Below are 14,898 nucleotides of genomic sequence, written 5' to 3' on the forward strand. Positions count from 1 at the left end.
TACTTCAACGATTTCAATGACTTGTCAAAAACATAAGTTCTTCAGTTCGGTCTGCGTATGCTCCATACCCGAGGTAGGCTTTTCGAATTTTTGTAGCATTTGTTCTATATGATAAACATCAAGAAGTGACGCATCCTTTCAAAAGAGGAAAAGAAATTCGTTCAAGAGAGGAAAACGTCATACAAGGAACGTTTAGAAATCAATTGGGTCTAACTGTAGATGTTTCCAAGCAACGCTAAGAAAAATAGCAATGTTGGGAATACCAGCAGATGTTATTTGCAGACCCTGAAACATCAGCAGAAATAAAAAGTGTACATCTACAGCTCATCCATCGACTGAGGGTTATTCTAGAAGCTATTTCCAGTTGATGTAATATAGACATAGACAAATATTTTGCTTATACTGTGGAAAGACTGTATCCTGTCGTATGTCTCCGACTGTACACAAGATTTTGGTGTACGGCCCAGTTGTCATTGAGCGTGTCCTCTTACGCACAGGCAGTTTATCAGAAGAAGCATGATTATCACGCGGGACTCGCAGTCGGGTGGACGACGGTTCAGACCCGCGTCCGGCCATCCTGATTCCGTTTTTCCGTGATTCCCCTAAATCGCATCAGGCAAATGCCGGGAATGTTTCTTTGACGGGCTACGGCCAACTTCCTTCCCCATTCTTCCCTAACCCGATGGGACCGATGACTGCGCTGTTCGTTCACTCTCCCCAAATCAACCAACCAATTAACCAATCATAAGAAGCAGCCGAGGCCTGTATTAAGCACTTTGGCAAGAAATTCTCATGAGAAGGATGCAATCTGGACGTAATAAACAGGCTATTACTGACACCCGATCCACTGTTAACAGGTATGAGGCCTAAGCCAAAGAAAATCAGTAACCCTTCCTTATAAGAAACATTACATTTACGGCTCTCGATCGAAGAATGGATTAGGCAGATACCTTAGGCGGAAAATGATGATGAAGAAGAGTCCCCAACATAAATAGACTTGTAGGGTGAACAAAGACTGCGTGGCATCATCTGATTAACACGTAGTATTGCAGCTAAGAAGTAAAGAACCTAACAAGAATACCATAATTTTGTTTCATTTCATGTTTTAAAGTATGTAAATACATTATCACTCTACAAATACGGCCTCTAGGGTCACACAGTACAGAAAATACCAAACACAAATTTAGACCAACGTTTACATTAAATACCCCCATTTGGGGCGTCAACCTGAATGGATCTCATGGAGGAACAGAGCGAGCTGAGTTTCACATCATCTCAGTTTGCGGAATCTATGTTTATTTTTGTACAGATATTCGTCATCAAAAACGTCATAATTCTTTAGTATAAAACATGGTACACAATTCTACAACAGACTGACGCTGACGATATTGATCTACGACCCATTTTCAGAACAGGAATGGCTTGCTTTTCTTGCAGTCGCCACCGGTAGGTACCTTTCGCTGCTCCAGCGATCTACAACAAACCGCTGCTAGAACGGAAGCCAGTTCTTTCGCACAACCCCTGTAGATTCTTAGAGGTATCTCATCTGGTTCTGATGCCTATCCACTACTAAGCTATTGTAGTTGCTTTTATATCTCGCTACCGATTATCTCAGTACCTGCCATTTCGGCGTTCGTATGATGATTGAAAGGAGGGACCGTATTAGGATCTTCCATGGTGGAACAATTTCGGAAAATCAAACTCAGTATTTCGGTTCACTGTCTGATATCTTCCATTTCGGTAGCAATATGATGACTGAGTGAATGAACAGATGATTTTGAACCTTTTACAGAGTCTACGTAAGACAAAAACGTCTTAGGGTTTTTACTGGCAGCAGTTGACAAAATTTTACTTTCACGTCGTTGAATGCCTCTCTGATTGCTCTCCTTATGCTCATTTTCGCTTCGTTCAGCTTTTGTCTGTAAGCTACGTTTTGACTTGTCTCGAATCTGTGAAGAACCTATCCTTGTTTACACAGCAGTTTTCTAACACGGCTATTGAACAATGGTGGATCTTTCCCATCCCTTAATGCATTGCTCGGAACAAAATTGTCTGACGTATGTTGAACGATGCTTGTGTCTTTTTTTCCCTTTGTGCTCCCCATATTCGTCCTTAGCATTGAATATCTGAAATTTATATCCTGTCCCTCTTGCTAAGCAAAAATATCTTCCCACCTTTCTTAACATTCCTTGTCAGACCCGTTGTCACATAAGCTATCACAGCCTTGTGATCACTGATACCTTCCTCTATATTACCTGATTCCCTAAGCTCAGGTCTGGTTGTTGTCAGGAGGTCTAAGACGTTACCCTCATGAGTTGTTTCTCTAATTATCCGCTCATAGTAATTTTCGGGCAAGACATCCAGAACAATGTCCCACGAATCACTGCCTCTAGCACCAGTTTTGATAGCATGACACTCCCAATCTATACCCGGCAAGTTGAAGTCACCCCCTATTAAAACTTTATGATCAAGAAAATTACTAACGATATACTGCAAGCTCTTTCTGCACCGCTCTACCTGTACAGCTCCTGAAACAGGCGAGCTATAAAAGCATCTGATGACCATTTTAAACCGGCCTTTGATGCTTAACTTTATCCAGATTAATTCAGAATCAGAATGTGTGATAACCTCGCTAGATATTAGCGAATAGTTTACTGCAAGACATACGTCACCAACACCGGCTTTTAATCCACCCTTAAGATAAATATTCCAATCTGAACTCAGGATTTCGTTGCTATTTACTTCCGGTTTCATCTAACTTTGTGCTCCTAATACTTTCAGTGACTTAAAGCCTTCAATTAGCGACACGAATTTCGCGTTCTTTTCTTAGTTTACTAATATCATATTAACCTCTTCTATATCCTATCTGCGAGGACAAGCCTTTACTGACAACGTTGTGCCTGACGTAACTTCAATTTTGGAAGACAGTTAGTCACCCTATCACCCTATTAGGCAGAGATTCTATGTATACAGAGAACAAGTGCGTTCCTGACGCACTACCCTGAGCCGCTCTGACAGTACCCCTGTCTCTGATCACTCGCCGTCGAGGACAACGAGATATATTCCAAATATTGCAAAGTTTAAGATTTATGGTGGAATTAAACGGAATTAGGATAACATGTTCTGAAAACGTAGTGAAGAAAAAATGGTCCCGCACGAACATTTCTGTGCCAGGTTAGGACACTGCCACTGTTATCATAATCACCAATAAGATATTTCTACAAATTAAAGTCTGAGACAGAGAGTCTGTGGCAGAGCAGAGAGTAGACACACGTGAGCAACGGAAACAAAATGCTTTTCGAAGTTTTATAACACCATAAAAAAGATCCTGCCGCATCGAAAAACGCCTCTGTTTTAATGTTTACCACCCAATGCGCGTATCATACCCGTGACTCACTCTCCCCTATTTTGCATTAATACAGAACAAGCTGTCCTTCTTTAAAGTTTTTCGATGTTCCGCGACAATCCTAACTGATACGGAACCGCCGGCCGCGGTGACCGATCGGTTCTAGGCGCGTCAGACCGGAACAGCGCGACTGCTACGGTCGCAGGTTCGAATCCTGCCTCGGGAATGGATGTGTGTGATGTCCTTAGGTTAGTTAGGTTTAAGTAGTTCTTAGTTCTAGGGGACTGATGACCTAAGATGTTAAGTCCCATAGTGCTCAGAGCCATTTGAACCATTTTTTTGATACGGATCCCACACCGCACAGCGTAGTAAAAGCAGTTTCTTTAGGAGACCTGTCGCATTTTCGAAGTGTTTTGCCAATAAATCGCAGTATTTGGTTTCACCGAAACATTAACTATGTGATCGTTTCAGTTTAAGTTATTCGTAATTGTAACCATTCAGTATTTAGTTGAACTGACAGGCTTTAGATGTGTGTAATTTATAATCGGGGATATATATATAAACAAAGTAGCCATGTTCAAATTTTTGTGTAATTTATCATTATTCGGAATGTAACGGACTCGCTTTGGTACTCATACGGATGATCTCACAGTTTATATTGTTTAGAGTCGTGCAACTTCCCTCAACATACAGATATTTTCTCTAAATCATTCTGCAATTGGTTTTGATCCTCTCATAACTTTAGTAGATGATTAATGACAGGTCATGTGCAAACAATCTAAGAGGGCTCCTCAAATAGTCTCCTAAATCGTTGATGTAGATGAAGGACAGCATGGCATTTCCTTGGGGAACGCTAGATATTACGTCTGTTTTACTCTATGATTTACCGCCATTTCCTACGAAGTGTGACGTTTCAGACAAGAAATCACGAATCCAGGAGCACAACTGAGACGATACTACGCAGACACACATTTTGATTGGAAGTCGCTTCTGAGGAACGGTAGCAAATGTCTTTTCAAAAACTTTAAAAAGTATGTAATCAGCTTGACACCTATGGTAATAGCACTCATTACTTCGTGAGAATAAAGAGCTAGTTGTGTTTCACAAGAACGATATTTCCTGTGTCCGTGGTGGCTGCTGATCAATAAATCGTCTCTTTCGAGGTAATTCGTAATGTTCGAGCACACTATATGATCCAAGATCTGCATATCGACGATAGCGAAATAGGTCTGTAATTCATCGGATATCCTTTCTCGTGTACTGGTGTAGATTGTACAACTTCCCAGTCTTTGGGTACGCATCTTTCTACTAGCGAGTGGTTGTTTTTTAAGCTGCCTCGCTACGCCGAGGATATCTATTTCTAAGTTACTTATGTTGACAGTTGCACTTGATTCTTTTTCGGAAAAACCGTGTTTAATAACTCTGATTTGGTGACACTGTCATCAATAATATCATCACTTTCATCGCTCAGTGAAGGTATGGATTGCGTCTTGTCGCTTGTGTACGTTACACACGACCTTAATTTGTCTGGGTTTTTTGCCATATTTCGATAGCGTTGTGACAACTGTTATCAACAAACCAGAAAGGAAGAACTTGAAACAAGAGACTCTCGATTACAAAATCGTTTTTATTTACAGCATATGACGCATTTCGCTCTTTTGGTGCATCATCAGATTGGCGTAATAATTAACGTGGAAAAGCAACATTTTCTCCATTAATGCCCACATATGGCTGTAAGAAAAAATTTTTTACGGATATTTTATGTTAATGCCATATGTGAAAATTAATCGACGAATGTTAGTTTTCCACATAAATTTTTACGGCAATCTGATGGCGCCCAAAAAGGGCGAAACGCGTCATTACCTGTAAGTAAAAAGGATATTGCAACCGAAACTGTCTCGTTTCAAGAAATTCATAACCGCTTGCTGTACCAGGCGCCCAGTATGGAATGGAAGCGAATTTACTAGAAAAGAAGTAATTTTACAATTTATTTATTCGTCACAGTACCTAAATACTGCGTGCTGGTTCGATACACCCCTCAAAAGGTGTACAACTATGAGATTTTCCTGGCTCTCACAAAATCCAGTTGGTACGGTCGTGTTAATTACAACAATTCATACGTTTCATGTGAAGCTTTGATTGCTGTGACAAGTACACTAGGAGCGTACTTGCCTGTCGGAGTGGACCACCGCCGCTGCCGCCGCCGCCGCCGCCGCCGCCGCCGCCGCCGCTGGATGCAGCTGTTCGCTCTCTGGGTGCAGGGAGTGATGTACCCAGGACCCCCAGTACCTCCAGCAAGGGCTCAACTCCACAGTGAGAGTTAGCTCAAAGCCAACGGGCAGCGACGTTTATACGCTAACCTATACCGCAACCAGTTCCCGGTTAGCAAACACTGACGTGAGGATTGCAGAGGCTTCTGGTTCGTTGCTGCACGCCTCTTGGAAACAAATAAAAGATGACAGTGCGTCGCATGCTGTCGAGGCCAACTGCAAGCCGTTCTGTAATAAGTGAAATTATCTCTGCCTGCGGCGAAAAAATGGGTCACGAACTTCACAGATACCGGAACCTTGAGCGTTACACGTGGTCGCGATTGCCCCTTGTAACGTTGTACACTGACACGCATTGTGCCCTCGTCTAGTGGTTTCAGGGCGTTTGAAAACTGGGTAGTAATTAAATCCAGAAAATGTTTTAATACTTTTCCAATTTCTGAAGTTTACATTACGAAAACTGCTTCATCCAGGAGTTTCAGGGCAATGTTTAAAAAACTGTTACTTATAAAAGCAACAAGAAAAAATGGTTGATTCACTCTAAGCCAAAAAAAAAAAAAAATGGAAACAACGCACAACCAAGGAATTTTCCGAATGGGCCGCAATTCGGTAGATGTAGGGTACAGTGTAGACGAACAGATGTTTACAGTTTGAGAAAAACCGGATAATACTCGTATATTCAAGAGAAGGAGCTTAAAAATTGAGCAAGCCAGTAATACGATGGGTCACCTAAATGCTTTATGAAAGCAGGTATTCTGCTTGGCACTGATTCACAGATTTATTAGATCTCCTCCTCACGGATAAGGTTGCAAATGTCAGCATCAGCTGATCGCCAGGAACCACAAATTGTGGGTCGTTGGTGCCTGAGAATAATGAGCAGCACAGCATGTTGCCCATTGGCAGCCACACTATGCAAATGTCTCAGCCATAGACCATGGTCTGCAAAGAAGCTGGTCAGGGGAACACCTAGATCATTGGCGTCTGGTTCTATTCACCATGAAGCGAAGGATTTGTCACGCACCAAATGATCGTGGTAGCAGGACGATGGCCGCCAGGTAACACTACATGGAATGTCACGGTTTCATCTGCGAGGTCATTTTCCGGGATAGTATCATCTACACACGTCTGACGCATCTGACCTCTATCGAGGGTCATTTAAGCGCTGTGCAGTATCGGGACAGCACTTACAATACAATATCAAGCACAATTGTCTAACACTTGGTCCATTTTTCGAAACTAAAACGTACAAGCACATGATCCACCTTACGAACACCTCTTCCTCCAAAAGGCAGAAAATATCTTGAAGGAATGAGTTGCGGTATCTGCATATGAACCCAATTTCACATGACTTGGGTGTGTAATAACTTTCAGTCCACCGTTGCAAAAAAATGGTTCAAATGGCTCTGAGCACTATGCGACATAACTGCTGAGGTCATCAGTCGCCTAGAACTTAGAACTAATTAAACCTAACTAACCTAAGGACATCACACACATCCATGCCCGAGGCAGGATTCGAACCTGCGACCGTAGCGGTCGCTCGGTTCCAGACTGTAGCGCCTAGAACCGCACGGTCACTCCGGCCGGCCCACCGTTGCAGAGACCCTACTCACGCAAGGGAGAACTTTAATAGTCAACACATGGGACCGGCATTAGCAGCAACATCTCGACCACCATACGCAAAACATGCCTATGCCCGGATCCTGCTAAGTTACTATGCGTAGGGTGGAGAAACATTATACTGTATATTACTCAGTACAAATTTGGATTTTAAAGACGTGAGCTTTCAAACCGACTACCTTTATTTTGGTTATTATTTAGCTTTTTACTCATAGTAAAGCTACTTCTTAAGTTTAATAAGCATTACTCTTTAGTTTCCTGTTTCCTAGCCACATACACCATGTGATCAAAAGTATCCGTAAACGCCCAGAAATATACCTTTTTTCATATTAGGTGCATTATGCTGCCATATAGTGTCAGGTACTCCATATCAGCGACGTCAGTAGTCATTGGACATCGTGAGAGAGCAGAATTTGGCGCTCCGCTAAACTCACGGGCTTCGAATGTGATCAGGTGACTGGGTGTCACTTGTGTCATACGTCTGCAGGCGAGATTTCCATACTCCTAAACACCCCTAGGTAAATTGTTTCGGATGTGATAGTGAACTGGAACATTGAAGGGATCTGTGCATACAGCACAAAACCGTACATGCCGACCTCGTCTGTTGACTGACAGACACCGCCGACAGTTGAAGAGGGTCGTAGTGTATAATAGGCGAACATGTATCCAGACCATCACCCAGGAATTTCAGACTGCATCAGGATCCACTGCAAGTACTATGATACTCAGGCGGGAGGTGAGAGAGCTTGGATTTCATGGTCGAGTGGCTGTTCATAAGCCACACATCACGCCGGAAAACGCCAAACGACGCCTCGCTTGGTGTAAGGAGCGTAAACATTGGACGATTACTCAGTGGGAAAACGTTGTGTAGAGTGACGAATCACGGTACACGATGTGGCGATCCGATGTCAGGGTGTGGGTATGGCGAATGCCCGGTGAATGTCATCTGAGAGTGTGTCTGGTGCCAACAGTAAAATTCGGAGGCTGTGGTGTTATGGTGTGATCGTGTTTTTTCATGGAGGGGGCTTGCACCTCTTGTTGTGTGACACTATCACAGCACAGGCCTACATTGATGTTTTAAGCACCTTTTTGCTTCCCACTGATGAAGAGCAATTCTGGGATGGCTATTGCATCTTTCAACACGATCGAGCACCTGTTCGTAATGCACGGCCTGTGGCGGAGTGGTTACACGACAATAACGTCCCTGTAATAGACTGACCTGCTCAGAGTCCTGACCTGAATCCTGTAGAACACCTTTGAGATGTTTTGGAACGTCGACTTCCTGCAAGGCCCCACCGACCGACATCGATACTTCTCCTCAGTGCAGCACTCTGTGAAGAAGGGGCGCCATTTCCCAAGAAACCTTCCAGCACCTTATTGAACGTATGCCTCCGAGAGTGGATGCTGTCATTAAGGCTAAGGTTGGGCCAACACCATACTGAATTCCAGCATTACCGATGGAGTGTGCCACGAACTTGTAAGTCATTTTCAGCCAGGTGTCCAGATACTTTTGATCACATAGTGTATATTCACATATAAATCGATGAGACGAACAATACGACCTCCTGATTGCAAAAATGCGAGAGAATTAATTCAAGAAACACCATGAGTTCATAAATTTCTGCATTTCTTAGCTTTTTGTACTGGATTAAATACTTTTTTATTATTTAGAGACTATCTTCCCAGGTGAAATGTGTGATAATAATTTGGTAATTTGTGGTAAGGTCTTATGGGGCTAAACTGCTGTGGTCAACGGTCCCTAAGCCGACACACTACTTAATCTAACTTAAACTGATATGGACAACACACCCACCCATGCCCGAGTGAGAATGATATGTGAAAGGAGGCTGTGGCTGGCTCTATTAGATCCCTACAGTTGTCAATTAACTCAAACCTGATATTAACTGAATAACTGTTTTCAAAAGAGTAACTTCTGTTCAGTAAATCAATAAGTTTCTAACAATTTTGTATCCTGAGTAGTTTATCGCATTTACAATGGGACACTTTTGTGGTTGTCCCATACGTCCCACTGTAAATGCTATATACTACTCAGGGTACAAAATTTTGGGCTGCGATCTTAGACTAAGATTGTGAGGATTCATTATGAAGCAATACTGAGTCTAATTATCTATAACTAGAAAGTTGCAATTTTGAATACTTTTTTGAGCTTATCTCTGTTGGGTGGTGTCTGTTTTTAATTGAGTGATATTGTTAGCTTCAATAATATCAAGAGCTTTGTTATCAAAGTCGCTTTGGTACATGTTTGCGGTTCTGTTGCCTTTATCTGCCTTTATTACAAGGACTTCATGACTAGAAAATTTCTTAGTGATGATAGTATTATCCGTTCACTGGAGGAGATGATTAACCGTAATACATACACTGAAATTAACGGGAATGTTTTCATTCATATTAATTAATTACGTGTTGTCCGTAACAATACCATTATTTACTGAATTCTTGGAGAACTCAGTCGTAGACATGGACAAATTTGGAGTGAGCGGGAATCTGCAAATGCAGCCAGAATTGCAGATTTATTCATAGCCACACTGCTCCACTATTCCCTATTCATGCTCGATACCTTTTCAGGATGAATTATTGAGGTACGCTGTACTTAATGATATTATCATGGACAGTAAATTCTTAATTAGAATGATTGATGGTCAGATGGATATTTGTAGTGGAATGCACCCCTTATAAACGGTGGATGAAAATACTGGGTAGTCAGAAACAGTTGGAGAAGCTTGTAATGCTGTTGCAAGACAAATTACTGAGAAATATTAGTTAAGAAAAATTCGATATATTGTGGCACTTCCGAGTTAACTGGCATTATTAAACCGCACAGTCCCGCTTCTTTTATATTTGACCAACCATAACCGAATATTTTGTTTGCTCGATGTATTAAATGAACGAATCTGGCAAATCCACAAATATTAAAATAATCTATCCTTAAACAACTGAATTATCGTAAAAGTGTTTTTTTCCTTTAGAAGAAACTGGCGAGTTACACTTTACTAATTTCCTCTGAGCGTATCATTTATTCTCTCCATACAGCCACAGTTCTCACGCTAACGTGTATTCAGTTAATAGACATGTCGTTGTGGTTGTTGTGGTCTTCAGTCCAAAGACTGGTTTGATACAGCTGTCCATGCTACTCTTCTTCATCTCCAAGTAACTACTGCACCCTACATCCTTCTGAATCTGCTTAGTGTATTCATCTCTTGGTCTCCCTCTACGATTTTTGCCCTCCACGTTGCAGTCCAATACTAACTTGATGATCCCTTGAAGCCTCAGAACACGTCCTACCAACCGGTCCCATCTTCTAGTCAAGTTGCGCCACAAATTCCTCTTCTCCCCAATTCTGTTCAGTACCTCCTGCCATATTATGTAGGCGAATCAAGATAACAGACATAACAAAATTAATTTATTTCATTACTTCGCATTCACCTCTTCAATCACACTAATAACTAATCATATTGAATCATCAATAATTAATAGAAGGCATAGTATTCACAACAGGTAAAGTTTCATTTCCAAAATACTTTTTTTTGACTTTATAATTACATAGTCCGCAAGATGCTGGCGCCTTTCGGCCCCAGCCGAAACTACTTGAAACTGATGCTGGATCAGAGCGCACATCTGTCACGCGACAGCTATGACATATCTCAGCATGAACTGGCTCCCCAGCTTTAATTGCTATAGCCGCGATGTAAGGGCGCTACTCCTCAGTTTGACTTCCTTTTTCGATAAGTCTCAACTTCCTATATTTCGTAAGAAAAAAATTATGTTCCCACTTTATGCTGTGAAGTGTTATATAAAATTTAGGACTATCATTATTAATGTTAATTCACAAAAATTTCATATTTAGGCTAGTTACAATAGCGTCTTTTTGACGATTGTAAAGTTTGTAATTAGTGAAACTAGATTCAGACGATATAGAACAGATATTAAAAGTACCACACGGATAACTATGATCTGCTCCAACACTTCACGGTGTTCGTTTCTATCATTTTCATCAGTTACACTCTTTGCCTGAGTTTCAAATAAAATTGTCTGCCCACATCAGGTATGAAAGAAATACGTACCTGCGGTAGACACTAAATTACGAGGGCAAATCTAGATAACAGTTGAGTAGTGCGAGCAACAGAATTATGCTTTGTGCTTTGAGCCCATACAGAAGTGAATATCAGATCAACTGGTGGGACAGATTTTCGTGAATACTCATATGCACAAGGTGAGTCCAGAGAGCAGATAAAAGTGGTTAGCGTAAGATCAACTGTTGTCAACAGCATGCATACATGCTGCATCTCAACACTGACAGCGGTGTGGTTAAGACCCTTGCAGTTCCCAGCACCTCATTTGAAGAATGTTACCTCTCCCCACGTCTCCGGCACACACGCCAACGGTGGCCAACCGGTGCAGTTCTGAACCACGATTCATCGCTTAACACAGTGCGACGGTGTCATGTTTCAGAAATTCATGCTTCTCGGTCAAGGAATCATTCCAAATTCAGCCGTTTGTTTTGTGGTGTTAACGGCAGCCAGCGCATGCGACGGTAATTCACTAGTTCGACTTCCGCTGGTCTGCGACAAACGTTGCGGGATAACACAGAGTGCTGCAGGGAATCCACTACTTGTTCTCAAGTGGGAGACGCAGGTGTGAAGGGGATACGATGTGCATGGTGTAAAAAATGGTCTCCCTCGCTTGTGGTGGTCAGGCTATCCTGACCAGTACCTTGACGATGAATATGCCTGGCCTCAAGTTTTCATGCAGTCCAAAACTGGGCCAGTGTCATATCCATAAATCTGGATGTAGCACGATTTGACAAGCTGGCCAAATGGACACCCACAAAGAGCTCTCTCTTAAATTCTGTCAGATGCTGATAACACCCGCACGAGTATGCGAAAGCTTCCTGTCCTTTACAATGATCACTCAACAACTGACACCCTTCACGACTTTATGTTCCATATCAGTCTTGGTAACCTTCTAACTACTGAGCTCTCGTGGTCGTTCAGCCAGTCTCAGTGAATTGAAACTTTAATCATTTACATACGGACGATAACATGTACGTTTATGAAATTACTTTGACGTGCGGCAATGTCTTCTGGTCTTTATTATTACATGTCATCATTTTTATTATCTCATGTCATCAAAAAGAAGGAAAGGAGAAATGGAATGAGCAACAATCAACGCAATATACTTTGTGTACGACGATGTAAGTACGTCAACAAACTTTCGTAAATGTCCAGCTTTCTAAATTTAAGAGAAACTCGAAAATCTTATTTTGGCTTCTGATTCACTGTGACCTTTTCAGTTATGGTTAAAAGTTAGAGAGGTTCCCATTTTACCAATACGATGTGCTTCCCGCTGGATCACATAGTCTCGCATTGTATAAACTAATATGCTCTTGCAGTGGGAAATGACAGTATATGTCTTCAGAAGTTCAGTATTAAAGCTGTACGAAGAAACTGAGTGTCCAAGACTTTTGCTTCCACATTTACCTGGTAAATTCGTGTCTGTGTCTTAGAGTCCCATTATCATTTAAAGTATCACTTATCGGATGGGAAGTATTTGATCCACCACTTTCTGGAAAGCTGCTGTACTTGTCAGACACACAGCTCTGATAAGGTTTCTAGTAGCCTTTGATGCATGAAGCAGAAATCCAAAAGAAAAATTGCACTCAGTTTCATCCTGTCGACCAGTTTGTCGGCGTTTCTGAATAGGCATTACGCATCGTACCGGACACGGATTATCACAACCAATGGTTTTTAGTAAAAAATCATCGAGGTGTTGTTATCATATCCTGTACAGAAGTAATAGTTAACAAACATCATTTGCAACTTCCACGCGCAAGTCGTTCATACATCGCATTTAGTCATTTGAAACAAGTCTTTATATAAATCGAATTGTCCATGGAATAAATTATCATTAAAATCTAAAATTCTGGTCTCATATAAAATAAACCAGTGACGATGCTACTAAACTTTGAGATAAAAGCAAACATCTGATTTTCGAGTGGCATTATGTAGTCATAGTTTATACACACTTCATATTTACAAAAGTACTCAAATAATTAGCACAAATGCATTAACTAAGAGTAGACCGCAGTATGGAATGATCATCATTTAGTTATTGCAATAAGAACAAGAGATTCCAACTACCTAGAACAAATAACAAAAATTAATTGTCAGGTAACTAATGGTATAGGAGGTGATCAAAAAGTTTCCATTTGACGGCGTTGCTGCAGCGTATATGTCACCTAATGCTACTCAGATGCAGATACATAAGCCTACATATGTAGGCAAGATGTTACTGTGGGCTCCAAACTGAACCTTTTTGCTTGTCCCTTATAACTTTTATCAGTTCTGTTTTGAATTTGGAGCAGTTTCCATTTATCTCATCTCTAGAATTTAGCATGTTAAAGAGACTCTCTATCAGCCTGTCAGGTACTGAATAGGCAATTGAAACAGAGAGCAGTGGAGAGAAGCCCTTCTGGCCGCATCGTGTGCTTCTGATAAACCTAGCCCGTACCAAAAGTACCAAAAGAGCAGATCTACCGCTGGAAATTGGTTGCGGGGGGGGGGGGGGGGGGGGCTGACAAAGGAACGGATAACACGCCATGATGTAAGAGACAAACACGCTGAACGATTTGGTGTCACATTAGCTTCTGTACTAACCTAAGCGTGTAATTCAGAAAAGGAGAGCAAAGTGAGCCGCACAAAATAATTCTTTGCTCAGACGAAATTCAAACACGATGATGTGTCAGTTAATAAAGCTATGTGACACGCAGCTACTGAAGCACCGACTCCATATTTCATTAGTGAAGGACAACTGTGTTAAGTTTAATTGACAGATCTTACACGTGTTAGTGTTACAGCACGTGTTAAGAAATCATAATACTTGTCATACAGTGCTTTTACATTTCTCAGTACTTTGACAGTATTCTCTTACAGAATTGTTACGGATATTATGTGGTAACTAATATTTCCACAGTTGAAGTCACTCGTAATTTAAATCCTCTTGAAGACAAAAGAACGCTTTGCACCAGCTTAAAACCTGAAGTAATTTCGCATAAGAATGACGTGCCACTTGACTTCTAATTAATTATTTTTTGTCTGTAGTCATGAAATTTTTAATTGCGCTACCTCATTAACTGTATCACTATTTATTTTTAAAAAATGCCATCATATTCACTATAGACAGTATTATTTATTTCAATATCCAAGATTGCGGTTTTGACGTCACGTGATTTTCAAATGGTTGCAGGTGCAGAAGAGACAGCAAGAATCAGTATTAACTACTGTGTTTTCATCCAGGTGTAACCATTTAAAAATTAACTAAAATCGAAATTTCAAGAGCAGAATGATGAGTTCATCCACGGAATGCTATGAAAACACTCCTCGCACCATAACGCTCTCTTCTCTGGCCTGGATCCTTCAGTTTCAGATGTTTCACGCTGTATACTCCTATGGCCGTGTGTCCTGTGGAGCATGAAATGTGATTTATCTGAAAAGGCCGCCTGTCGCCACTTGTGCAATTGGTTATTGGCGTGCAAATTCCAGCCTTCGTCGCTGAAGAACGTCAGTCTGCATGGGTGCATGAACCAGGCACTTGCTACTGTTGCTCTTGTCCGTTGAACGGTCGTTGAGGATTCAAAAATGGTTCAAATGG

General features: G+C 41.4%; 1 protein-coding gene across 2 annotated transcripts in view; it reads right to left on the reverse strand.

The window, feature by feature from the left end:
- LOC126259915 (retinol-binding protein pinta-like) overlaps positions 1-14,898 on the reverse strand; it is a 175,906-nt gene that overhangs the window by 104,411 nt on the left and 56,597 nt on the right. Inside the window, exon 1 of one of the 2 annotated variants that reach the window (XM_049957007.1) lies at positions 5,515-5,521. The exons of the other annotated variant lie outside the window; for it this stretch is intronic. The gene's annotated coding sequence lies outside the window, so the exon portion shown is untranslated. Of the gene's footprint in view, positions 1-5,514; positions 5,522-14,898 lie in introns of those variants that run through there. 2 annotated transcript variants of the gene reach the window in all.

This window comes from Schistocerca nitens, chromosome 5 (assembly GCF_023898315.1).
Source record: "Schistocerca nitens isolate TAMUIC-IGC-003100 chromosome 5, iqSchNite1.1, whole genome shotgun sequence".
Lineage (NCBI taxonomy): Eukaryota > Metazoa > Arthropoda > Insecta > Orthoptera > Acrididae > Schistocerca > Schistocerca nitens.